Source organism: Aythya fuligula, chromosome 1 (genome assembly GCF_009819795.1).
Source record: "Aythya fuligula isolate bAytFul2 chromosome 1, bAytFul2.pri, whole genome shotgun sequence".
NCBI lineage: Eukaryota > Metazoa > Chordata > Aves > Anseriformes > Anatidae > Aythya > Aythya fuligula.
Genome location: NC_045559.1, coordinates 176,233,310 through 176,259,769, shown reverse-complemented (window position 1 = coordinate 176,259,769; position 26,460 = coordinate 176,233,310). Strand labels below are relative to the sequence as shown.

The following is a 26,460-nucleotide window of genomic DNA, read 5'->3' as shown; positions in this document are numbered from 1 at the left end:
CTGAAAAGAACATGAGCAGGAATATCAGTATCACACGATTACTATCTAATACCAGAAACAGGCAAAAGTTTTTCAGCCAGTATGGAAAATGCCAGTGTGACGAACTGGAAATATTTCACCTGGAATGTGTGGGATTTGATTAGCTATAAGAACAAGGGAAAGCAATGATCTCAGTCTGCTGAGAATATCAGTTCTCTTGTGGCTATGGTGCCATCAGCTATTGCAGGATTTCAAGGTTTACTGGCCAAGAAGTGGAGACTCAAAGAATTTGGAAATATGTCACGGTTTCTGACTCCATTATAGAGACATGGGGACCAAGCAAACATCACCTTGTTGCAGAGCTGTTGAGCTCAACTTTGAATATGCATGGATCTGGAGTCAAGTATATGTATCAAGTCATGCAGTGAATGTGTCTGAGAACAACTAATGGGTATCATCCACTAAATTAAGCATAATTCCAGAAATTTTATTAATCCCTTTGCCTTGGACTTAGCTAGGAGACAAATAATGAAGATGCAGAACTTGGTGTGCTGAATATGAAGCCTCCTATCCCTGAGAAATGGGAAAATAAGGAAGGCTTATTGGCATTTCCCAAGTTGTGGAATAAATGTTCAGTTGAAACCAACAAAAGATAATGACATTAACACTGTTTAAATTATGTTTTCTTGCTATGAGATAAGGAAACAAAATAAAAGAATGTACAGAACCCATTTGTGCTGCTTCTCCCTCACCTGATAAGGCTAGAGTCAATCACACCCATCCCAGACACTTGAAGAAGCTTTCTAGGACCAGGCAAGGAGAGAAATCCTTTTTCAAGACACAACTATAAAAATTCTTGGATCATCCTGGGATGGTGACCTAGCAAAAGCATGGTACATGCTACCACCCCTACAAGAGACACAGAAGTTTTTAAACCCAGAATGCATTAATGGGGGAGAATAAGGGCATTCTTCAAGAAGAAGGGAGATCAATAGATCAATACAAAAGGTAAAAAGACTTGAGACCAAAAACTGGAGACCATTAGGAGGGTAAAACAATTGCAGTAGAATCTGTAAATAAAGATATTTAATCAGCCTTACTGGTGAAACACAATTTTATTAATTGAGACTCTCTGTCAGAACCCACTGAAAAATTGCCAAAGGACTGAGGGAAGAGCTCATGCCCATTGTTGCCAAGGGTCACTTTGTAGCAAGAACATCCCCATGGGCATCCTGGAATGCAGCAGCACAGCCCCCAGGCCTGAGTGCCATCCATTGCAAAGAACAGATCACAGAAAGGTTGAGTTTGTAAGGGATCTCTGGAGGTCACCTAGTCCAAACCCCGTGCCAAGCAAGGTCACCTAGAGCACATTGCACAGGATCACATCCAGGTGGGTTTTGAATATTTCCAGAGAAGAAGACCCCACAACCTCTCTGGGCAACCTGTCCCAATGCTCTTTCACCCTCACAGTAAAGAAGGTTTTCCTCATATGTAGCTGGAACTTGCTGTGCTTCAGTGTTGAAAGCCTTGCTGAAATCAAGGTAGACGACATCCACTGCTCTTCCCTCATCCACCCAGCCAGTCATCCCATCAGAGAAGGTTATCAGATTGGTTAAGCATGATTTATTTCCATGAATCCATGCTGACTACTCCTGATCACTTTCTTATTCTCTACATCCTTGGAGATAACCTCCAGGATGAGCTGTTCCATCACCTTTCCAGGGATGGAGATGACACTGACTGGCCTGTAGTTTCCTGAGTCCTCTTTCTTGCCCTTTTTGAAGAGTGGAGTGATATTGACTTTCTTCCAGTCCTCAGGCACTTCCTCTATTCTCCATGACCTTTCAAAGGTGATTGAGAGTGGCCTAGCCAATTAGATTGTCTTGGCTTTACTCCTCTGAAATGCCTAAAGACGTTTTAGGCAACTTTAGGCCTTCCAGACTGTTCAGTGGTAGGCTAGAGAGTTACTGAAATGCATCTCACATATCTTGGTGCAGCTTTCATGGTTATGAGGATGTATATGCCTGCTCTCTTACACAAACATTATACACCAGAGCCTCATCAAGGGCAAAAACTTCACTATCATTTTTACAAGGCAGCAACCCTGATGTTGTCATCTGTCCCCTATGGCTTCAGAGCATAAGATTTGATGGCTCACCTAAATGCAAAGATGAGTTATGACATTTTATATTTATCCTTTTCCAAACCTGTGTTGCTCTTTTTCTCCTTATGTCAAGTCTTTCATGAAAATATGTCTGTTATAATGTGCAGTTGATTTCTGTTCTTAGGCTTTCCAGCCACCTGGATGTTTTGCAATGTCCCAAACCTCCATTAATACATGGGTAAATATTCAACTGGAAACATATACAAGGAGGCTTTCTTAGTGATTCCAAGTGTGCTATGAGTGGGCTGGTAAGACCCCAGCATCAAGAAGAAAGTTTGATAAGGATCCAGGCTGCTTAAGTAGCCTCTCCCAGAAACGTGCTTCTCAGTAACAAATGTGTTGAAGTAGATTTGCTCCATTTACCTATTACTATGTTATTGCATCAAAGAGAGGAGTGAATTGGGGCACAATTGCAGTGCACACACCATTTAAAGAGTGTTTTTAGCAAGGATTTACTGCTGGGAAGTTAGAGGCTCTCATGTATCTGTATCTGCGTGGGTATATACACACAGACATGCAGAAGACTGGCTTGTTTGCAAAGCAGATGAAGTTCTTTGACCACTCTAGGCACATACAGCTTCCGTGCCCTCTTAGTCCAATCCTGCACTTCACTGGAGCTGGATGACATTAAGACTTTGTGTAGATAGGTTTGTTGGTCCAGCATTGAGCACAAGCTGTTTAGAAACATGAGAGCAGTAAGGACACCATTGCAGTGGTCAGTGCTCATCCCAGGCTTCGTAATGAGAGCTTCAGCACAGCAACCCAGGAGTTCACAAAGCAGTTCTTTAGAAACTGCAGCCACTACACAAATAGCTATCTTTCACTATCAGCTGTGTTATGGAAATTAATTTCCTCATATTTTAATTCTTGCCTCCCAGCTTTTCCACTGCTCTTTCGAAGAACTGCAGTCCTCTTCAATTGTTGTATCTTGTCCAGGTATCTGTTAGCAGAAGGACAACTATTGAACAAATTTCTAGGATGAGTTTTATGCTTCAGCTATTTTTCAGAAAGAACCTGTAAACCAGATAAATTTAGTCTGCAAACAAAGAAACTATAAAACAGCCACAGACGTTTCTTTTTAAGCACAGTGTAAATAAGAGTATTCATAAAACTTTTGTGTACTGTCTGCTATGTACCTTTTTTTTTTTTTCTGCAACCTTACAGAAAAGAAATTAATAACCTCTTTCCATTATTGAATAAAATACAAGATTTTGCCCTACTTTCATGGTAAAAGAAATTAATTCTAGTTGTTTCTCTCATGTTCCCTTATACGTGCATCAGTATACAACTCCTGGAAACCTGTAAAAATAAATGTGATTTTTGCATCATGTGTGATTGTTTAGGCTACATAAAATACGAAAACCTTAACCACACAGTTGCATCCCACATACGGCTTCCTTTCCTTGTCCCTGAAATTGCATTCAGGGATAACAGAAGATTCTCCCGTTGAGCATCTTTTATGTATGTGCATCATGTTTGCATAGTCATAAATTAGCACAATGAAGCCTTATGGTACTGAGTAAGATTTATTTTTTTCACCCAGGGGACTAACATTTTTACATTTTTGAAGGATTTCAGCTTTCATTACAAAATATTTTACAGATTCTCACTCAGTCTTTTGTAGTTAAGACATTGACAGTGGTTAGATTAGAAAACCAACATCTGCAAATTTGTAACAATTTATATACATGTAATAGCATATCAGTTACTTGAAATTACTGCTTCAAATATGCATGTTTTGCACAGAAGTAAGAGTGAATGTAAGTTAAATACTTCTCTCAGAATTTTAAAAAAAAAAAAAGCAAACTGGAGAAAGCTGTTTTCTGCAGCCTGTTGGGCTGTTGGGGTTTCCTTTAGAAAATTAAGACCCTCGGTGTTCACTAGTGATTGATGAGCATGAAATTGTCTTTAGTACCTGATTCATCTGCTGAGTAGCAGATCTGCTGTGGACTAAAATGGAAGATACGGTATCAGAAAGTTTAGAGCAGTTCTACTGCAGGAGAAGCTATCAAGATGTTGTTCAGCAGAAACAAAGGAACATCTCTGTTTTGCATTGTATGGTATTTTCTGTTTGAAATTATAACACTCAGTAAAAAGTAAAATGCATGAAATGGTGTATGAAGAAATGCTTTGTAAGTTTGGCCTGAAGAAGCTCACCTGCTTGCTCTCTCAACAGATAACTGGTGACTGAACAAAGAAGTGAGAGACCTTTCTCATACAGAAGGTAAAGTGAAATTCTGGGAGTATTGAGTGTTTTTGTGTCCTTGGATGTTTTATTAAATTTTATTAAATTGCATTACTGCAAAATCAGAACTTCCTGGTTCTTACTAAAGGAAAACGATATTTTTCATTTCAAACTCTATCTCATGAGTAGGCTTTTATAAAATACAGTCATGAATTTGTTTTGTTTTCTTTGTTAAAAATTCAAGTGATAAAAAATAAAGGCTTAGTTGCCTTTTCTGAGTACTGAAAATACATTGTTTCTTTAAACATATTACTTAAAATCTCCTCAAGATAACCTCTCTGAATACGTGAAAGGTCCCCAGTTTGTGGCACTGAAGGACACGGTTTAGTGATGGGACTCAGTAGGTCAGGTTGAAAGTTGGACTTGAAGATCTTGAAGGTCTTTTCTAATGTAAATGATTCTATGATTATATGATTCTAATAATTTCAGTGACAGTTCAATTACCCAATTAGAAAACTGGAGAGAAAAAATTAAATATTTCTTAACATTTCATTCTCTAGGTTACATAATCCTTTTCATGATATACAAAAAAAAAAAATAATAATAATGAAAAGTTCAAGGGATTGTGTTTAAGAAGAAAAATGAGAGAAAAAAAAAAAAAAAAGAAATTAGAGTAGAAAAAGAAAATACAATTATAGAAATTATAGGTGTGTATTAATAATAATTACACTGGGAATTTTGTGGCCATACTCCCATGCTTTATTTCTTACTTTTGGCATTAAATTAATGTTGAGCTTTTGTATTTATATCCCCTTTCTTTCTCCCTTTCTTCCTTTCTTTCTTCTTACCCCTTACCTTATAAGTAGAAAAAATAATAAATACTTTAATGATGCCTTTGTGGTAGTAAACGACTTCTGAAGCACCTTTAAAGCCATTCCTAAATACCTCAACCTTGCTAAATCTCTTTAACAGTACATTCTTATCTATGTATCTGTCAAAGCAGGTAGTCATGGAGGCTTATCTGTGCATGTTCAATATCCTAAATCTGTCTAAGATAAGGACAACAGGGGAAAAGGAGTAGAACATTTTAAGGTGTATGAAAATGTTAAAAATCCTGAGATAAATTTACCGCTGTGTAAAACTATTTCATTGCAGTGAATCTGGTCTCTTTATTTATAAGGGCAAGCAACGGGTGGGTTTCATTTTGCCCACATTTGGACCTCTCCAATGCAGATGTCTGTGATGGATGTACTTGCCCAAAGTCCTCTGCATAGCTAGAGGAGAGAAATAGGCACGTCGCAGATGCCGTTTGTCTCATATCACAAGAGCTATCTAAAATAGGTCAGATGAATTGACTGCCAAAACCCACTTATTTCTCTCTTGTCTCTGTAAAAAGAGCCTCAGACAAGTGCCTCAAATGTAAATATCTGCTTTGCAAATGTCCATCATTCAGCAAGATGAACCACACTTATACTGCCTTACAGATATCGATTAGCAAAGCAATAAGAGAGGTGTTAAGTGCTGCTCAGATACAAAGTTCCTGGTTAAAAATAAATAAATAAATAAATAAATAAAATCTGTCAGATCAGACAAGGCAGAAAAAGAGTGGAACAGAGACAAGATTTTATCTGTCTTATGCAGATGGGAAATAGAAGCTTGCTTAACAGAGGTTAAACCAGTTTCAGTCATCTGGAAATCAACCACCTCTGAGGTTAACAGAAGGGCTGAAACACTGAAATTCCCAGCACACATCTGTCCCAGTTGAGCTTTACCAAATACATTGACCTACTTTTGGTGTCCAGGCTGGGATATTGATTTTTCAAGATATTTTTGGTACTTCAGAGTACAGCACATTCTCATAGCATTTTGTATGTTCAAAACACAATATGTGATTATTTCAGTCTACAGCTATGCTCCTGCCACATCACCCCAAACTCAAAATGACTTCATGCAACACCCAAGAGAGAATTTCTAATTGCCAAATGTAGAAAAAAATGTCTCTCCCTCACTGCCTTTATATAAATTCTTTTTGTTGTGGTTCAACACCTTATTCCTGAAATACTTTTGGTCTTCTTCAAGTAAGTAGCTTTGGGTCCTGCTGGAAATAAGTCATCTTCACTTTGCAGAGTAAACCTAGTCAATAAAAGCAACCTGTATTGAACTGCTGAATGCAGCAGACATTAACATACAATCCCATGGATAATCTATGTCATAATCATAGAAGATCTAGTAAAAAATGCCTATACTGGGATATGGCTTACATCCTGGGGGGAGCTTGACTTAAGATTCTTTAAAGGTGTCTTCTTTTCACATACAAACTAAGAAAAGGTGTTTTACAAACTGCCCTCACAGGCTAACCATAGACTGAAATGTCCTGATTCACAGTTCATATCTCTTCCATTTGAGTTAGTCAAGAAGCTGATGGTAATAATAAGCTGTCTGCCCTTCATGGACACCAGACGTTAAAGAAAGACTAAGACAGTCATTTTCCTTGTGAGTTTCAGAGGTATTTTGTAAAAACAGAGGAATGTGAGAACTCAAGCTGTCTAAGATCAGTTCAAGGCTCTGGAGAGAGATACATAACTACTACTTACAGAGTTGGGTGATTTTTATATCTTTCAAAATGTTGGTTCTGCCACTCAACATTTCCTTACTTCTTCTTTTTTTTTTTTTTTTTTTCTTCTTTTTCTTCCTTTCTGAGTCTGGACTGTCCTTACAACTTAGATTCACCTTAGTTTCTCTTCAGTCTGCTATTTATTTCTTTGCACTCAGTCAGGATATGTAGGCTTACTCTGCTCTACGGCAGTCACCTAAAACATTGACACTCATATTTGAGCTAGCCTTTCAGAGCTTCCTCTATATTCTTTGAAGAGAATTTAGCATTTTTAGGGACAACTCGTACCATCTTAAAATAAACAGCTGAGATCAAATAAATCTAAAACAATCACCTGAGATCAGGTATTCCACAGGAAGAACCTCTTCTCTCCGTTGACTGAAAAGGGTTTATTCCAAATCTGAATGTCTCCTGTTTTAGGCAGCAAAAGCTAGGACACATGAATACTATCTAGGGTTTCCTTTTCTCCTGTGTTGACTGGACATTAATACAGAGAAGAGTTGGCACAAAGGAAAAAAAAATCATGGTCAAAGAAGAATCCATGATGAATAGGAGAGGTCTAGAAGCAAGTTTCATTTGGTACATGAAGATGCAGTTGGAGGACTGCAGCTTCATTGGCTGCAACACACTTAGGTGCAGACATCAGGGAGAAGAATGTGGTGTAACCAGAAGTCTCACATGTATGAATTCTCTGCTGAGGACACACAAAGAACAGTTGTGTTCATAGACCTCAGCTCTATGCAGACAAATTTGAATAGATTTTCAGAAACTTAGCAAATGCAGCCTTGTTTGATCCTGCTCAGTATGCTTGTCTTTCTGGAGACAGTGGAACATTTTAACAAAAGAAAATATACATTTAAAAGAAAAAGTCTCCATCAACCTTGTTCTGAGAAATAACACAATTGTTTAGATGAACTAGCACAAGTTGTTTTTAATTTTTGATCTGCTGAGAACAGGGAGGATTGACAGAGAACAGACCATGGAGAATAGCCTGAGGCAGACACGTAACATGGAAAACTTCAACCTTCATGGTTAGTAAAGTTCTAAGCCACAAATACAGTTTTATTTTATATGTACCACTAGAATGTTTTGAATAGAATATTTTATGTATGTTTCCTTTCACTGAAGTTCAAGATGCAAGAATAGAATCCGTACTTTCAGATGGGAGGTTTTTTAGCAGTTTACCCAGCCCTCTGCCATAACTTGCTTTCTGGTGTTCTTCACATCTTGATGTTGGAAGTTGTTTCTAAGGGGAGGCAGAAATATCAGGCTTTTACTTGCTTCCATTTTCAATCCAGCCTGGCTCAGTTTTACAATATCAGGCCTTCTGGGAGCCTCTCGACATGACAATAAGTATAAAAGTTATCAATAACAACAGGGGTTCCTGCTGTGGAAGGGTACTGTAATTGCAATTGCCTAGGATCTGGAAATTCATTATGGAGAAGGCGTATGTTCTGCAGTTTGATTCTCTTGGGTATATTCTGTCTCTCCCTAGCAAATCACAGCTTCTAGGGTGAGTTTTCTTTTATTTATTTCCTTATTTATTTCCTTTAAAAAATAACTGAAATCAAAGCAGTGCACTGCCACAAGTGGCAGAAAATCAAAAGTGGGAAAAAAAAAAAAAAAAAAGGGAAAAAATGCTACTGACAAATATTTTAAGAAATAATAATAGAAAATGAAATGTTTTACATACATTCTCATGTTAACCTGTGATTTAAAGCATGATGACCACACACTTGGACTGCATCCCCAGGAAGTATTGAGAAGACATATTTCTTCCTGTGTACATGAAATAAGATGTCTTTGTATAGCAATAAGTCCTGTTTTTGCAGTGTAGCTTGGTAGTCATAATAGAAGAATAAATAATAATTTTATGGTAGATAATTTAAAAAATAGGACATAATAAAACATAAGCATAATATTTAAAATACCAGAATGTGTTTTCTTTACTTGCAGGCATTTATTTCACCTCTATATACAATGACAGCTTTCTAAGGAAAAGCACATTCGCAACATAACTTGCCTTCAATCATTAATTTCTTTCTACTTTTTTTACTGTTCCTTTTAAATGACTGCGAAGTAAACTCACCAGAAAAATATCTCTGTGTCATTGTTTTTGGCACTATGCTGTATTAAGAATTTTTAATTGTCTATTCTCATTCTGCAGTTCATATGGATATGTGAACACCAAAACCAACTGCTCCAAGCACTCCTCCCTGCCTTCTGCAGGTCTTTAATTTCCACAGCTCAACACTGAAGTTTATGAGAGTTGCAAGTAATGGGCACCCCTTTAAAGATCAGGCTAGTAACTCACTAGTTCATAAATATACATGTAAATCAATTATTCCCACTAATGAATGCATCTGTGAACCAAAACACACATTAATGGTATCAGCAGTACGTAAATATAAACTAAATTAAAAAAAAAAAAAACGACACAGAGACACAGAGACACAGTAACCAAAGAAATAGCTGTAGTCTCAAAACTTTGTAAAGTCTTGATATGACTATTTAAGTGAAGATGTCTGTTATTCCATGCATTCCATGTGATTCTTTGCATGTTTCTACCACTTGTCACAGCAAAATAAAATATTCCTTAATGAGCCATTTCTGTTTAAATACAAGTATTAAATAAAGCCCAATACAGCCTAGAGATAGAATGTAAATTTAAATGCTGTTATTTTACATACATTAAAAAAATATATTTTTCCTAATGCTGAGGAAAAAATGTCACTGAAGGTTTTTTTTGTTTGTTTGTTTTGTTTTTTTGTTTGTTTGTTTTTTGTTTTGTTTTTGTGATAACACAAACCCCAGAAGGCTGTTGGAGCTCCTGAATATCTGGGCATTTTAATTCATTTCAGTATAGCTGTGCTCCAATTTATTCCAGTCTTGGCACTGGTTGCTAAAACACTCCTGCCAACCCTGAACAAACCACCTAATCCAGCCCAACCTCACCAGAAAGAATAATCCTTCATGTGACACTGAAAAGCAGTCAGCCACAGCCACCCTCTCAGAAGCCTGCATTTTCCAAAGGGCATGCCCACTAGCTCTTCAGAAATACTTCTCAGGTATCCCCTTTCTGTACTGAGAAAACCCTTTTCCAGTAGTCTTAACAATTTAAATTCTTAAAGGCATTGAGTAAATACACCATGACTAGTCACCAGAAAATCTGCTTGGCGCTGCTAACACCTTTTGTCCATCTTCCAGATGCACCATGTGTATCTGCCCTAGCCACCAGAGACATCGTCTTACAAAGCTCTCCTCCCTCCATCCATCCATCCATCCATCCATCCACCCACCCACACACCCATCCACCCATCCATCCATCCATCCATCCATCCATCCATCCATCCATCCACCCATCCATCCGTGCTATAGAGTCAGAAGGATACACAGATATTTTGCAGGTGTCTGGTGGTGGATGTGGGGCCGCCAAGCTGCCAGAACTCTCTGATATCACATTTTCCCACTGATGACAAGCTGTTTGGCACACTCCCATCCACTTAAATGCAAGCACATCTGCATCTGGATACTCTTCCCATAGCTGCAGGCTCTCTCCATGACAGGAGAATGACTATACTTTCTTAAAAGGTGTCTTTACAAAATGCTCCAGAGTTCAGGCCTCACAGACAGCTGAGCTCTGGTAGGTTTAATTTGTAGAGGTTTAATTCCTTGCAATATTGAATTATTTCTTGGTAGTTCAACAATAATTCTCTGAGGTCATTGCCCTTGAAGTAAAGAGTGGCAGAAGAGGGATTGTGCGCTTATACCTGATTAGCCCCAACACAGAACCTGGCATTTTAGCTTGCACTGGCAGAGGAGGTGGTTATATGTTATTATTGGTAGGACAAGGATTGAGTAAATGGCATATACACAAATGTCCCCTTCTGCTGCCTCTGCCACAGAGGCAGGCACAAAAAAAAAAAAAAAAAAAACAAACAGCAGGAGCTAGAGGTTTGGATACCTATTTGTGTTTTACACTCTGACAGGTAAACTGGTATGTCTTACAGGATGTCCTTTCCCTCTTTCTGTAGACTCAAATCCACTCACTTCAGTGTCTACAGTAAGTTCAGGCTTTCTGTTATTATTGAGTGCATAGAAGGAATGCAACAAAGGGAGGAAACTGTTTTCTTTTGCCTTTTCTGCAGCAGCAACAGAGTTGTTTATTACATTTTAATCATTTTCACCTATGCAAATATGCTGAAGCCAAAAAGTCTGCACAGCTGTCAGAGAGACTACAGGCTTAGAAATCAGCAGGGTAGCTGGAGTATAAATAATGGCTTATTTTGTTTGCCAGGCCTTTGACACTTGTTAGGATGCAGGTAGAGAAATGTCCACCTGCTTTTCAGATCCCATTTGATTACTCAGAGCTGGGATTTTTTTGCAAAAACACTTTTTTTTTTTTTTTTTCATTTTACATGAGACAACTCATGTGAAGTCACAGTTGGACAGCAAGGGCGTGTCTGAACATAGATGTTAAAGTGTCCATTTCTTACAACAATACTAAAAACACACTGAAACTGAGTTTGGCAATGCAGATTAGCCAAGTGATGGTCTGAGATTGTGAGGGTCATTTTTCTCCGGTGTCATCACTTCAAAGCACATTTACAACCACTGTAAGTCTAAACGACTGTATGCTAAGAGGAGTGCTAAAACATGCTTTAAATCTCCTTTGGAGAACTGGGATAACTTTAAATATATTCACATATAAAAGGAACAGTAACTATTGTGAAAAAATATATAAAGTGGCTAAGTCAAACTCTTTATTTATTTTTAGCCACGTTTTCCTTCAGAATGTCCCAAATGATTAGATTTTGCAGTTCTGTATCACTTGCCAAGTTTCATGTTTTTTAAAAGTCAAAGCCATTGTTTTGAAGGCCACTATCAAAGATGCAAAATGTCTTTTGCACAGTTAACCTCATAAAAATGGCTTGTATTTGTTTTCAAAATTTATTTGTGGCAACAAAATACTCCCGGGCTGAAGTGTTCTGTGCCAAATGTAGTTTACAGTGAGAGTTTGCAGGCCAAATTCTGAAACCAGTGAAAAACAGAGCCTATGTAGGGAAATACTGACATTACCTTTGCCTGCCTACACGTTCATGGGCTTTGTAATGTGTTCACTATTTCACTGCATTCAAAATCAATGCATTTGCTTAGTAGATCCATCATTTTATTAGTTTAAAAAATTCTTCATTAAACCCACTTTATGCCTCTCCAAATCCATATTTTTTATTAATAGTGAAAATAAGATAGAGTCATTGCAAGCAGACAATAAAACCTATGTGCATAGGGTAATTTACTTGCTGTTCATGCTAAGAGACTCTATGAGTATTATAGTTTTGATGAACTGTCCCAGCACTGTTTATACAGTGGATTTTTTATCCTGCAGCATTCATACATTTCACTGAATGCTTCTTATCAGAGCCCTGGGGTACTCTATAATTCCTGAATCTAAAAGTAGAGGCATGTCAGACATAAAATAGGAAATGTGGAACGTGAGGTTTTGAGGAGTGTTTCAGGTGATTTTGAAAAATATATCATAGTTAATAACATGAAGTGCTCCTCTAGGGTAAAGGAAAAATTTAAGAAGGGAAGATATTCTTTAAAAGAGGCTTTAGTTAGGATAGGAGAAACAGAACATGTGCAAAATGAAGTCAGTAATATGCTTCTGAATAATGAGAAAGTTACATTTGGGAAATGAATGTTAAGAAATTTAAGTTTCAGTAACTATGGATGGAGAGAGAGGTGACAGGATTTGAATTGGATAATGGAAATCAGACTATCTAGATTGCAGTATCTGTGTGGGAGAAGAATCTCTTTCTGTAAGTCTTATCCTATGACTACGGAAGCAAAGAGGGCAGAGGGAGTACTGCAGAATAATGGAAGAAGAGACTATCAAGCGAGTATTCAGAGCTTTATAATTTATTGCTTGTTTTTGCACTTTGAGTAGGATATCAGAGCACCAATGATGTAAGCTTCAAGATCAGTTTTCAGGGACAACTTTTTCCTTTTCTCTGATGAGATTTTTATTCATGTACTACTTAATAAAAGCCAAATGGCAATGATGGCTGGTAGGTTATGACTCTGGACTCGTGAATGTATCCATTTTTGCAGAGCTTTAAAGTGTAAATATTTATAAAATGTATATATATATATATATTCAAACTTTGCTTATCATGGTTTTGTGGCTCTGGCACTTTTGACATGCCTTACAAAATTGTACCTCAGGATACCTACCTCTTTGGGATGAGGATGCTCTAAAAAGAGTGTTATGAAAGCCAACCAATTTTTCCTTTCTTTATAGTTTTCTTTAAGAGGAACAGATGTCAAGTGCATGTTGTACCTTTGAGTGTGCTTTTTCTGTGTTGTACCCTTCATGCCTGTCATAACTATGTCCTCTTTTTTACCCCTCTTCTGTCACTTTTTATCCTTTTTTCCCCAACTCAGTCTTCTTTTCTGTTTTTCACATATATACTGTGCTGTATAATTGCACAAAATCCATGAGAAATTCAGCTGCTCCCTGATCACTACTTTTTTCAGACTGAGCAAAGGTGAAAGCCTTGAGGCTTCTCCTTCCTGTTCCCAGTCCGAAGAGGTCCAGGTAAGCAGTAAAATTCACTGATTTCCCTGCTCCCAAACAATCCAGGCAAAGGAGGAAGCTAGACTCTTTTCCTACTGTGTAAAGAAAAAAAAAAACACACTATGGTCCCTCTCCAACTACCTCAACCATGCAAGGAAAAGAAGAGGGGATGGGGCTTCTATCAGACTTCTTACAGACCACAGGACTAATATCTTCAAAAGGATGGGACACCCTCTGCTGTTTTTAGTTGCCTTGAAAGAAAAGGTGTAGTCAAAGTAATGACAGGCACGAAGTGTGGGGAGAGGATGTATATATGTTGGAACTGTGTAATCTCTTGTAGTATAACAGGTATACTCAAGTTTACTAAGTGTGAGTATACAATCTGAAGACCTTTGGACCTCATTTCCAGAAATTTTGGCTTGTTGCAGAACCTCACAGAATCACAGAAATTGTGAGGCTGGCAGGCATCTTGGATAGCATCTGGTCCAACCCCTTGTTGAGATGTTGAGAGTAAATTCAGTTACAGCAGGTTGTCCATGTCCTGTTGAATGTTAAATACATGTATCTTCAAGGATGGAAATGCCACAGCCTGTCTGGGTAACTTTTGCCCAGTGCTTGACCACACTCAAATTAAAAATAAATAAATAAATAAATAAATAAATAAATAAGTAAAAAAGAAAAAAAAAAGTCTTTCTCATGTTTAAGTGGAATCTTCTGTATTTCATTTTGTGCCTTCTATGTCTTGTCCTGTCACTGAGAACCACTGGCAAGAGTTTTGTTCAGTCTTTTTTATTCTTCCCCATCAGGTATTTATCCACCTGGATAAGATCCCCTTGAGCCTTCTTTGCTTCGGGCAGAATAGTCCCAGCTCACTCAGCCTCTCCTCTTATCAAAGATGTTTCAGTCCCTTCATCATCTTTATGGCGTTTTTCTGGTCTCTACTTGTCCATGTCTGTCTCATTTTGGGACACCAAATGCCAGATCCAGCATTCCAGGCGTGTCTCACTAGTGCTGAGCAGAGGAGGGGGATCACCTCCCTCGGTCTGCTCATGATCCTCTGCCTTATGCAGCCCAGGAGGCTGTTGGCCTTTGTTTCAAAGCGACATGGTTGGCTCATGGTGAGCCTGTCCCCCAGGTGCCCCAGGTCTTTTGCTGCAGAGCTGCTTTCCAGGCAGTCATTCTGCAATATGCACTGGTGTCTGAGGTTATTCCTCTCCAGGGACAGGACTTGATGTATTCATCTGTTGACATTTTTCTTTGTTGAACTCCATGAGGTTCCTGTTGGCCCATTTGTTGGCCATTCTTCTGCGGTTCCTCTGAATGGCATTACAAGCATTTGGTGTATCATCCACTCCTCCCAGATTTGCATTCTCTACAAGTTTGCTGAAGGTGCCCTCTGTCCCTTCAGCTGGGCTTTGTGGCACTGTTCATAACCCTCTGGGCCTGGCCATTCAGCCAGTTCTCAATGCACCAAAGACTCCTAAATTCTGATCTCAGCATCTCTGAAAGTCCTGTGCAAAGTTTCTTACAGTTGCTCAAGCTTCCCCCCTCCTCCCCTCTCCCATATATGATGGCATCCAAATCCAGAAGGAGGTTTGTCTGGTTTTTGTCAGGAATTTTCCAATGTCATGCAAGAAATTTCTTGTAGAACTACAGAATAAAGGCAGATTTCCTATGCTTTAGATGTTAAACTACAGTTCCCATCTCTGCCACTTTTATTACCCAGAATTATAAAGTAGACCTCTATGAGCACAGAGACATTTCTTTGTTATAGTCTCTCTTTCACAACTGTACTTTAAATATGTGTGATTTTTTTTAATAATCCTTTGTATTTTTTCCATTGTGTGTAACTGAAAAGGATAGAAAATGCAATGTGTGAGAACATCCTGCTTTCAGACAGCTGCATCATCACAAGTCCATTTTTATCCAAAACAGTACTTCTAATGGAAATAGAAATAAACAAACGTGAAGAAATTCTGCTTGTCTGCTGCAAATCATTCTTATTACTTTTGCTAAAAGTCTTGCCTGACTTCAAACAGATTGAGCACAACCTTCCTAAGAAAAGGCAGTGGAAAGCATGTACAGAGAGGGTATAGAAATGGACACAGCTTCATGGATAGCATGACTGCATGTATTTGTGGACAATAAAGGCATGGCGGTTAGTTGCATTCCCTACCCTCTGAATATATGTGTAATTGCATAGTCATGGCAAGTTCTGAATACAGGACTTTTCAGTAGTTTTAGATTGCCTTCAGAATGGTGAAGCCTTTCTTTTTCTCCAACCCCCACTGATACTCCTTGCCTGTAGTGCTAATTTTCTTTCCAATGTGACACCCAAGTATCTGACATGCTTTGACATAACAGATACTGTGAAAGCCTTGCCTGCCTTGGGAGTCAGGATCCTCTCATAGTACAGTAAGTTCCCTTTAAAAATAGATATTGTCTCATCTTTTCTGCTTGGGACTTAATTGATGTTGATTATATACATGTACCATTTACTCTTTAAGAGAGCTTGTTTAATACCAGTCCATCTCCTGAGCTTCCCCCTCGTGTGGTTCAGGGCCACAGCTGCAGCCCCAACTGTGATGGTGCATGTTAGGACAGCCTGCTCAAGCAAGTGAACTGCCCGTGTCACTGATGGATGTAGTGGGAACACTAGAGAAGAAAGGCACATTTTGAAACCATACTGCTGTGAATGGCTTTCTTAAGAGGTCTGTTGAGCACTGCCGTCATATATTAGTTGAGTCACTTGACTTTTACAGGTCACCTTAGCGTTTTTGGGTGAAGAGCCTGATGTCAAATATCACTGTGGTGACTGATGTCTTCTGTAACACAGTTAACACAGGCTGTGCTTATAGTAGGTGCAAGAGAGGATCTATTTTTTCCACATCTCTGAGTTAAAGGATCTTCCAATTAGAACTCTTTGTAACTAGTGATTGCTTACAGGTTTCCTAACGGGAGATCCGTGGAAGGGGGCGAGCTTCAGAGGAAAATAAATGAGAACTATAGTGTTATTCTTTTAGTCTGCAATTGTCTGAAGCTGTTGTCAATAGAAATAGTTGCATACATTTGTCTTCATTAATCATTTCAAGGTGTTGCTTTTTGATGCAGCCAGCCCTAGCAATTCACGGGCGCTTTAATTTTCCAATTATTGTACCTGTGGCTCAGAACAGATACTGATTAGTTTCACATTTTGCTCTGTGGGCAGCTTAATGTTCCTGTCACCTTACATTGAGTTTTAAATGTGTGGAGTGTAAGAGAATGTCAGATGTGCTCCCAAGTCTTTTGGGTCAGGCTCAGTAAGTTATGATGTTTCCGGGAACTGTACTGATAGGTTTCTGAAAGATTGATGAAAGAACAAGGTATGGTTTTAGGATCCTATCACAAAAGTAATGATTCCTCTTGTAAAGCAAGTGTGAGTGGGTTTGCTTTCTCTTTCACACAAATTTTTAGCTGAAGATAAAGGTGATAACTGAAAGCTGCCTTAACAGCAATACAAAAGGAAGTTATGATAACAGCAAGCCAAGAGCAATGCTTTTCAATATTTGCACACAATTGCAAGACCTTTTCAAGCTCTAGTAGTGGAAGCGAAGGAGAAAATAAGTTTTGAAAAGCCCTAAACACAAAGATTAATTTTATAACAAATAGAAATGTTGCCTGTCTGCTCTTTATCAATTGTGTACCAGCTATGACTCATTCGTGCATGCTCTTTTCTTTCTGAAAATTGCCATGGAAGAAATCCCCTCCAAAACACAAAACCACGCTGAACATCTGCTGTCTAGGTATTCATTAGTTCTGTCTGCTCTGCTTTTGGCTAATTGCCTGGGAGTGAAGTCGAATCGTTTATGGGGACTTAACCTGGTGCCGGTTATAGTAGTAAAGATCATGTAACATTTTGATAAAAACTTTGAAATGTCAAACATGCAGCCTCCCAAACATAAAGTTTATTTACTGGTTTCTCATACATTTTGTTTGCCTACAATATTGCCTGCACAACTGATAACAGAAAATGTATTTAATAACTACTCAGTGCTAATATGCTGTAGTATGCATGACTGACTAATTTAATTTATCTCTGATTAAGCCTATTATGTTTGAGATCACTTTACAGAAGAGACTTTTTTTTTGCCAGCTGTAAGCTTATTTGAATTGTAATATAAGTTAATAATGTGTGAAATAACTACTGGTGCCTGCTTCTAAATGCTAATTTTACCAAATGACTTCCTGAGTTAACGCATACACAGCTCATCTATTGCAATGTAGTTAGTATGTTGTTGGGACATAAGATTGTGTACGTAAAAAGGCAGGTTGTGGCAATGGGATAAAGTGGCAGTGGTTTCTGCAGACAAAGAGCATGGACCCATGATCACTGCACACTTGGTGGTGGCACACAGTCTACATGTTGACAGCAACAGCTGAGAAGAGGCCCTGGTGATGGGCTTTCACTTGAAGCATTCATTCCCTATGAGGTGCAAAGGGCAATGAGAACTCCTCAGGACAACACATAGAGAGAAGAATGTGAAACAAAAAGTTGTGAATAAAAGCAATCCAGGATCTGAATATGTTTCAATAGGAAAATAGCCATTTGGGTGAAAATCATCTAGATTTTTCTTAGCCTGAGGTTAGAGCTGCAAAAGAAGTGGAAAAAGATGGGAAAACAACAACAAACAACAACAACAACAAAAACAAGTAGTTAAGCAAATAAAAATTAAAATGGAGGGGAAAAAAAGAAGAATCAAAAAATTAAACTATGCCAAGGAAAACTAAATTATTGTTATTATTATTATTATTTTCCATAGGGAAAAATAAGACTCTTTCCTCTTCCCCCTCCACTGTTTTCTGTTGTCTAATTGCTAGAGTAAGCAAGCACATAATGGAGAGGGAAGCAAAGCTTTTTCTGTGCATAAGCCATATCCCAGGGCTATTGATCACTGGCAAATGGGACTTTGCAATGTCTGTGATTTAGCCACTTGTTTCTCTTGATTGAGAGGCTGCAAAGTGCTATCAGTTGGTGATCTGGAAATAGCTCTGTGTTTATCAATTGTTACTCTTACAAGAAACCATAATCATACACATTCTTGCTCTACTTCTTGTTTATTTTAAATCTGATGAGACAATTTAGGTGAAGGGAATGAAGTCTTACACCTTTGAAGAAACAAGTGTGATAGTCTGGAGTTTAGTGTATGAGATCATTTATAAGTGAACACACACAAATTATGTGTACTTTGAATTTAAATGCATGCGACTCCAACAGAAATAAAAGAAGCCAATAGTTTTCTCTGTCAGTTTGGCATATCTCTTCAAATTAGAAAATACATATGATACTGTACTTACTGTGTCAGACTGAGCTGCCAAAACAATGTCACTTGCCTCACACAGAAAGAAAAGTATGCTCTGCATAATTTCTTTTCATGTCATTCTGCTCCACCATCCAAACATAGCCGGCATGTGATAACATGTGGGATGTCAAGCACTATTGTTCACATTTTGTCATGCTATCTCATATAGGTCAGTTATCAGCAAGCTGAGCTGTACAGCGGCTCTGATTTCAAGGTCTCTCTTCAAAGAGTGTCACCTGCTAGCTGATGCGACAGGAGTTTGACAGGTCCAGCACTGGCTATTGGGTTTCAGCTGAATATGTGATGGTTGTACTGTGAAGACTAAGTTTCAAGTGGTATATAATTGACAAAAATGGTATTTTTATACCAGTTTCAAATACAGAAGCTTCAAGATTTGTCCTGTAGTACTGGTGTCAGTAAGACATTTCCTCCTGGTGTTTGCCCAGAGCAGGCAATACATGAATGTAGGAGGGAATGGCATGTGGGAGTCACTTCTTCCCATCAGAGATGGGACTGAAAATCTTATAAACCATCAGTTGACAAAGCTCACTGTTGTATTCCCATGCTCTGCACAGCTCTCCAGCTTGTATCTGGGTATAATACAGGGCTGAACACAATCCACAAAGATCTGAAAATATGGTACTGTAGCTATTTTAGAGGTTGCCTCTCTTCCCTTACATGGTAGTACAGTGAAAAAGATGAGCAGGCTCTTGCTAGCAGATCCAAGATCTGGACAACTCACTCCTGCAAATTGTTACTGGGGAGGACTTTTGGCTTTGAGAGTTGCATCTTTACTGCCCAGAGAGAGCTCAGGTACACTCCGGGTGTGAAAGCTTCTTTTGTGGCCTCTAACTTCTGCCAGAGCAGCTATGAGTAGGGAGGTCATTCAGCTTATTTTATTTCCTTCTACACAGAGCAGGATTCTTTTAAAAATGGTGCACCATCTATTTATTTATTTGCTTTTATGAATGAATGAATTGCTAAGAATAGAGATCTGAGCTTATTCACCTGATAGAGAAATTGATTATATAAAGTTTATAAGTGTATAAACCAGTCAATACTGATTTTTTTTTCTATTCCTACAAATTATACACATTCAGTGACAGGCAGGTAGAATTTGATGCTTCGTATTTCTTTTTTTGAAGGAGTGGACTTTTGAAGAATAATTAAAGAATGTAAAATATTTGATCATAAGTAACCTGAATTTTAAATGACTTCCACAGTTATGGGGCAGTTCTCTGAAGTATATGAACTGTAAATATATTGAACATCTCTGCAGCCAAGTTAAACACAGAGCACATCGGTACGTCAGGAGATTGCTGTGCTTTACAGAGGATTGAGAGAAGATTAGGGCCTTCTTCTCTCCATCCTCTTTCATCTTTCTTTTTCCCCCAATACCTAAATTGAGATTGATCATTTACCAGAAAAAAAAACAACACACACACTATGAGCAATGAAGCGTAACTCAGTACAATACTGAGAGTTGTTTAGTTGTCGTATTGGACTCATCTTACTCTTAAGCAAAGATTAGCAAGGATAACTTATGTACAAGGCTGTAAATCTGCTTAGCATTCTGTGACTCTTACAGACAAATAATGCTTCCAAAACACTGCCTTTGAACACTATGAGAGTCACCTTTTTGAATGACTGATAAATAAGTCTGATGATTTCAGCTAAGAAAGTGAATAATTTTCAACATTCTGAAACATGGAAAGCAGAAACATAACTCATCATGTGCATTATTCTGTGTTATGGTCTGTCTTAATATAGATATATGTTGCAAAAATCTATTATAATGAGTAATGATCCATGAAGTATTTGATGTTATGAAGCTTGCATTCTTGCAACTGATTAAGTTTTGCCTTTTGCTTAAAAACCCCAAACAAATAATGACACTATATACCCAAATTTTCCCCAAAACATGCTCTTTGAAAGTTTGACATTTTTGTTTGCCTTCATGACTTTGATATTTTCATAGCTCAATAGATGAATCCACAACAAATGTGTACAACAAAAACATAAAAGAAGTCCACAAAAATGTTCTTTTTGTTCCTTACACCTAGAACCTTTGGGCTTTGTGAATAAGTAAGGTTGAGTGTAAAATAAAGGTTTTTTTTTCATGCATTTTTTCAATAGTACTTGTTAATCTGGAAAAAAAAAAAAAAAAAAAAAAAAAAAAAAAAAAAGACAAACCAAAGATGTACTAAGGATCCATTTTTAAAAAGTGAAAATATAGTGTTCTAGAAGACATCTTAATACCTCAAATAGGTTATATATGTATTTTTTTTTTTACTACGTGATTGTTCTTAATTCGTAGAATAGAATAGAGTATCCGGAGCTGGAAGGAACCCACAGGGATCATCAAGTCTAATTCCTATCTATAACTTTGTTGTCTATTCTTTATTATTATTTACTTCATTGTTTTAGTCTACTAAAATATAAGTTGAAGGCACTGTAATGATGAAAAAAAAAAATCCTACAAAGCAATTACTAAGGATAAGACTGTATTTAAAAATATATATATTTTGGCATATCTGATGGTTGTGTTCTCTGTTTTTTCAAAATGAATCGAGTTTCAGGATGATTTTTCTTAGACCAAATCCATTAGTAATTCTGTAGTCCTGTTCAGGAAATTCCTGTCATCAGTGAAAATTATCTGGCCAAGATTACCAATAGTTTTATGGCATTAAATCTGATAGCTAGCACTATGCTTTTTTGTTTGGGATTGATGATGGGCTGATAGACCTGTGTAGACCTTGGTCATCCTCTTTGCCTTTTATAAGAATTGACTTAGTTTCAACTTTCTTCAAGTGCTCTAGAATTTCTCTGATATTCTGAGATTAATTGAAAATCAATGCTGGTGGTTCAAAACGTCCTAAGCCAGCTTTTTGTATAAAACTGCTGATAAAGCTGCTGTTTAATATGTTTCCAAGCTACTGACAGCAAAGAAAGTATTTGTCATAGCTGAGCATGAATTAAAACATAAAGGACGCTAAGTAAACTGCACCTACGTAGCATGGCAGGAGTAGGTCATGGACAACAATGGAGGGATTTAAGGCATCTCCTAAGAATGCCACTGACTAACTTGACTTCTCTGTGGAGTGACTTCAGCCTCACTCAGTGAACATAAAGGTAACGCAGAGAAGAAAAACTCAGTCTACAGAAACACTGCACACACCGCACAGAACAATAAAGAAGTAAATGCTGTCAATCAAAGCAATACTTGAAAATCCAAATAGACCAGCACAAAAGTAAAATAAGGAAGTGCATGTGGCAAGGTACATACTTAATGTAGAAGAGTAAACTTCAAGAGAGCTTCTTCTTACCCTCAAAGACAGAACAGATCTATTTATTGAACGTTAATAGTGTTCTTGCATCTTTATTGGCAGTTCTATCATTTCTTTCCAGCAAAATACCAAAGTCATTGCAGAGATTCCTCTTCTGCCAGCCATACTGAGAAAGTTACTGTTATCTTTTACTCTGCAGAATATTGATTTCTCCCCCCTTTCTTCTACCGTTTTCTTCATAATCATCTAATGTGTATTAATTGCAATCCATTTCCCTTTGTCTCCTGCTGTAGTTTATTTTTATAGTTTTAACTTCAGTAAGCCTATGTGACAATTAAGACAAGTTTTCCTTTTTCTCATTGTTAATGTTTTTTAGTCCTAGAAAAATGTTCTTGAACGGGTCCCAGCTTTCATCTTTTTCCCAAATAAACTGTTTCTACCAGCTGAATTTGCTCCTTATTGTTTTCAGGATTGCAAAATGAGTCCTTTTAAGGCACCAGGTATATTTGTTTTCATTTTATCCTGTTTGAGAATAAGAAACATAATGAGCAAATGGTGTCATTCATAAAGAAGCAACTGCTAATTTTTAATTCTGTGGTAAATTTTATGTTATCTTCCAAGATAAGGTGTAATATAAAATTCCTGCAAGCTAAATGCAATTCTTACTGAGTTCAAAATGTGTCCTTATGTAGAATTTTGTTGTTATTTCAAGGCAGCACAAAGCCTCCAGCACATGCTATTGAAATTGAAGTTTTCCATGGTAATTCAGATTTCTCCCAAGCACAGTATAAACAGACACTTAAGGAATCCCTCATCAGCATTTTCCTCGGTGCATTTGTGGTCTGGAACAGATATCATCCTATTTATCCTGCACAACTTTACTCAGCCAGATAGTCTTTTCCAAAATTACACAGATTCTGGCTTCCTCCTTTTGTCACACCAGAACAGGTTGGAAGGACTTTACCATTTCTTTCCATGAAACACCTCTCCAGCCTGAGGGCCATGAACACATCCTGGTGCAAAGGCTAAATCTTCCGTAGAAGATCAAAGATTTCACAGGATTTTGATCAGAATGCAAAACTGCTTAATTCCAGAGATACTCTCCTATGAAGAAAGGCTGAGAGCTGGGGTTGTTCAGCCTGGAGAAGGCTCCAGGGGGACCTATTGCAGTCTTTCAATATATAAAGGGGAGCTTATATAAAAGAATAGGACAAGGGGTAGTAGTTTTATACTGAAAAAGGGTAGATTTAGATTGGATATAAGGAAGAAATAAATTATTTATTCAGAGGGTGATGAGGCACTGGCACAGGCTTCCCATAGAAGCTGTGGCTGCCCCATCCCTGGAGGTGTTCAAGGCTGTATGGGGCTTCAGGCAACCTGGTCTAGTGGGAGGTGTCCCTGACCATGGCAGGGGGTTGGAATTAGATGATCTTGAAGATGCCTTCCAACCCAAGCCATTCTGTGATTCTATGATTTCATATTTTTTTAGTTCTAGCATACATAAAATGTTAGTCTAATTAAGTGCAGGCCTTCACCAAGGTGTGAAAAAAGAGGCGAGTAGCAGAGCCTTTCTAAGACGTTACAGAAATTTGGACATCTCCACATGCCCCTGTGCCAGGACTGCTCCATGGGGAAGCAGAGCATGCAGGGATGGTGACCTCTGCCAGTTCCATGGTGCCCCAGCCAGGCCAGCAGAACAGGACCCAGGTCAGAAGTCAAGCTGGTGGGTCTGGGCAGTGTAATGCATGCAAGGAGTGAGAGAACGGCTGAGCACAAATACAGCTGACAAGACATGGGGGAAGAAGGTCCCAGTGAGGCTGCTCACAGCACCAGTTCACACTAGCTTTTCCACAAAAAGTTCAGTTGGCATTGATTGAGGAGGACTAAAATGACTGCTGATCATTGCCAAGGGGTTATTGCTTCTCATTATATCAATAAAATGAAAGCAAGGCTCCAGGTTACCCGGGCAGTGTGTGCTGATATGAAATGCAGCATAAAAATTTCCTGCCTGTGGTGAGTTTAAAAAAACCATAATCTGAATTTAGTGAGCCTTTCACTTGCATTTCAGACTAGGCCTATATGCAAATTCTGTAAGAATATATTTTAGTGTCATTTCTAACATGGCAAAAGACCCTCAGTACAGCCCTCAAGATCCCAAAGTAGAAAAAGCTATTAGGTATGTTATTATTTTAAATTTTAATCTATTATGATGTTCATGAAATGCTCTATCTGTAATGCCTTCTGTATTAATCATAATAAATATTTTATCCTTCCTGGAGAGGGCAAGCTGACGTAATGTCTAAATGACAGGGAACTTGTCTCAGCTTCTATATAATACTTGCTAGACTTAAAATGAATATCAAAAAGTTCCAACAGAGCTGTTGTGCAGATAATAAAGGCAAAAACTTGTCTAGAGATATGAAATAATAACCGCATGCAGCTATTTGCTTGCTTGCAGTTTTCTAATTTACAGAAAATGTAGGTCACTCACTTATAGGGCAGCCGTACAAATACATTAAGTGCTGCAGTAATCCCTGTTACAAAAGCAGTGGCATGGAGGGAAGAGGAAGAAGCATCAACAACAACAACAACAACAAAAGTGTTATAAAGGTTTCAGAAGCAGAAATTTGTTGGCTAATTGTATATATATATATACACACACACATATATATATATATATTTTTTCTCGATATTGCTCTGTGAAGAATGGTCAACAACAGGACAGAGCCAGTGGTTCCATGTCTGTGCCTGGCCTCTGAAATAAAGGCAAGCACATGTGTGCAGAGATTGAAGCACTGGCCTGAGGGACATTGACATCTCCTTTCTCATCACTGCTCATCTGGTGATGGGTATGAGCTTGGGTATATGGCTCATTCCTCACCCACATGTGCGACTGGGTCTTGTCTTTCATCAATCTCTATCCTGTCATATTCAGGTTTTGTCAACATGCTTGCACTGGAATGAGGAGATCTTGATTAAGACTGTACTATGTAATGGATCTTTTCAGTGGATGAACAGGAGGTGCTTAAGAAGGACTGAATCAGCTGGCTGTCCAATAAGGCAAGGCACGACATTTTTATTGCCCTCCAAAATCCCCAGACCAAGCTTTTCTGCTATAGCACAGATATGCCTGTGTTCAAAGCTTAACAAAGACTAAGTACTATCAATGCTGTTGGTTTTTTGTTTGTTTGTTTGTTTGTTTGTTTGTTTTAATTGCAGCCTGAAAGGAGTTTTTCTTGGCTTATTTTTTGGCTGAGAGTAGAGTGGTCAGAACAAGGTAGCCAGGGAAGTGCGGATTTTAGAGCACTGAATAGGTTAAAACAAAGTGGTGCTCCTCCTCCTGATAGATAAAAGCCATTCCTGTCCACAACCTGTAGGCATGCTTCTTTCTCATTATTAGCTGTCATTTGAAGGTGATGAAGAAAATGAGCAAGGGAGCTAAACATTTGAGGAGAGCATTACTAAAAAGACACCCTACCAGAGCTCTAGGGTAGGAGGGGGTGGACTTAGTTAAAGTGATGGTTGTGGGAGCATTTTGTACAGCTGGTTCAGTTCAGTGGCTGGCTCTGTTTGTGGAGGGGAGCCTTGGCTATCATTGTTTTGTCCCTCTGTCTTATTTTAGCTTCACATTACTCAATGTCTGATTATGTTGGACAATATTCACTGGTGCTCTTGAGAACATTTTGGACAGTGATGAAAACATGACAAAGATTATGTCCATATCATTCTATCACTGTTTAGGAAAGCTGTGAGCATGAGCCAAGGCAGGCACAGGATGGTTTGCAGAAGAAGGGGTGCCAGCCTAGAATAAATAAGTTAATCAGTCTCCACTCTCTCCTGCCACCCTGACTGCCTATATAACAAGCAGATGAGCTGGGAGTCCTCCAGCCCCTTCAGTCTAAAAACCCCTGGCTCTGAGTCTAAAAAAAATTAAAAAAAAAAAAAGTGAGGGAAAAAGAAACCTACTTTGTTGCTATAGTCAGATGGGGCTAAGGAGAAGTTGAGTTTGCAGACAGCTTAATAAATTTGTGGTAGATAGATCCTGCTGGCAGAGCCAGGTGCAACGCCTTGACAAGAACTCCTCTGGCTAGTGGTAGTGGTGGTCATGGTGGTGTGGGAATTTTGCATACCCTATGGATTTTGGCAGCATATGTTAGAGCTGAGAGCATAACTGGGCATGCTGTTCAGCAAAGCAGTATTTCTGTTCATGTTTTCTTTTCAACTACATCCAGCCTGTTTTGCAGCCATGATAACTTGTGGCACAGTTTGGTCCAAAAGATGGTGTGGCAGGCTTTGTATGTCACTCTTGTTT

General features: G+C 38.3%; 1 protein-coding gene across 5 annotated transcripts in view; it reads left to right on the top strand.

The window, feature by feature from the left end:
- ENOX1 (ecto-NOX disulfide-thiol exchanger 1) overlaps positions 1-26,460 on the top strand; it is a 365,043-nt gene that overhangs the window by 164,144 nt on the left and 174,439 nt on the right. For 4 of the 5 annotated variants that reach the window (XM_032203183.1, XM_032203192.1, XM_032203150.1 and 1 more), the window contains one exon: positions 4,320-4,367. The exons of the other annotated variant lie outside the window; for it this stretch is intronic. The gene's annotated coding sequence lies outside the window, so the exon portion shown is untranslated. The remainder of the gene's footprint in view (positions 1-4,319; positions 4,368-26,460) is intronic. 5 annotated transcript variants of the gene reach the window in all.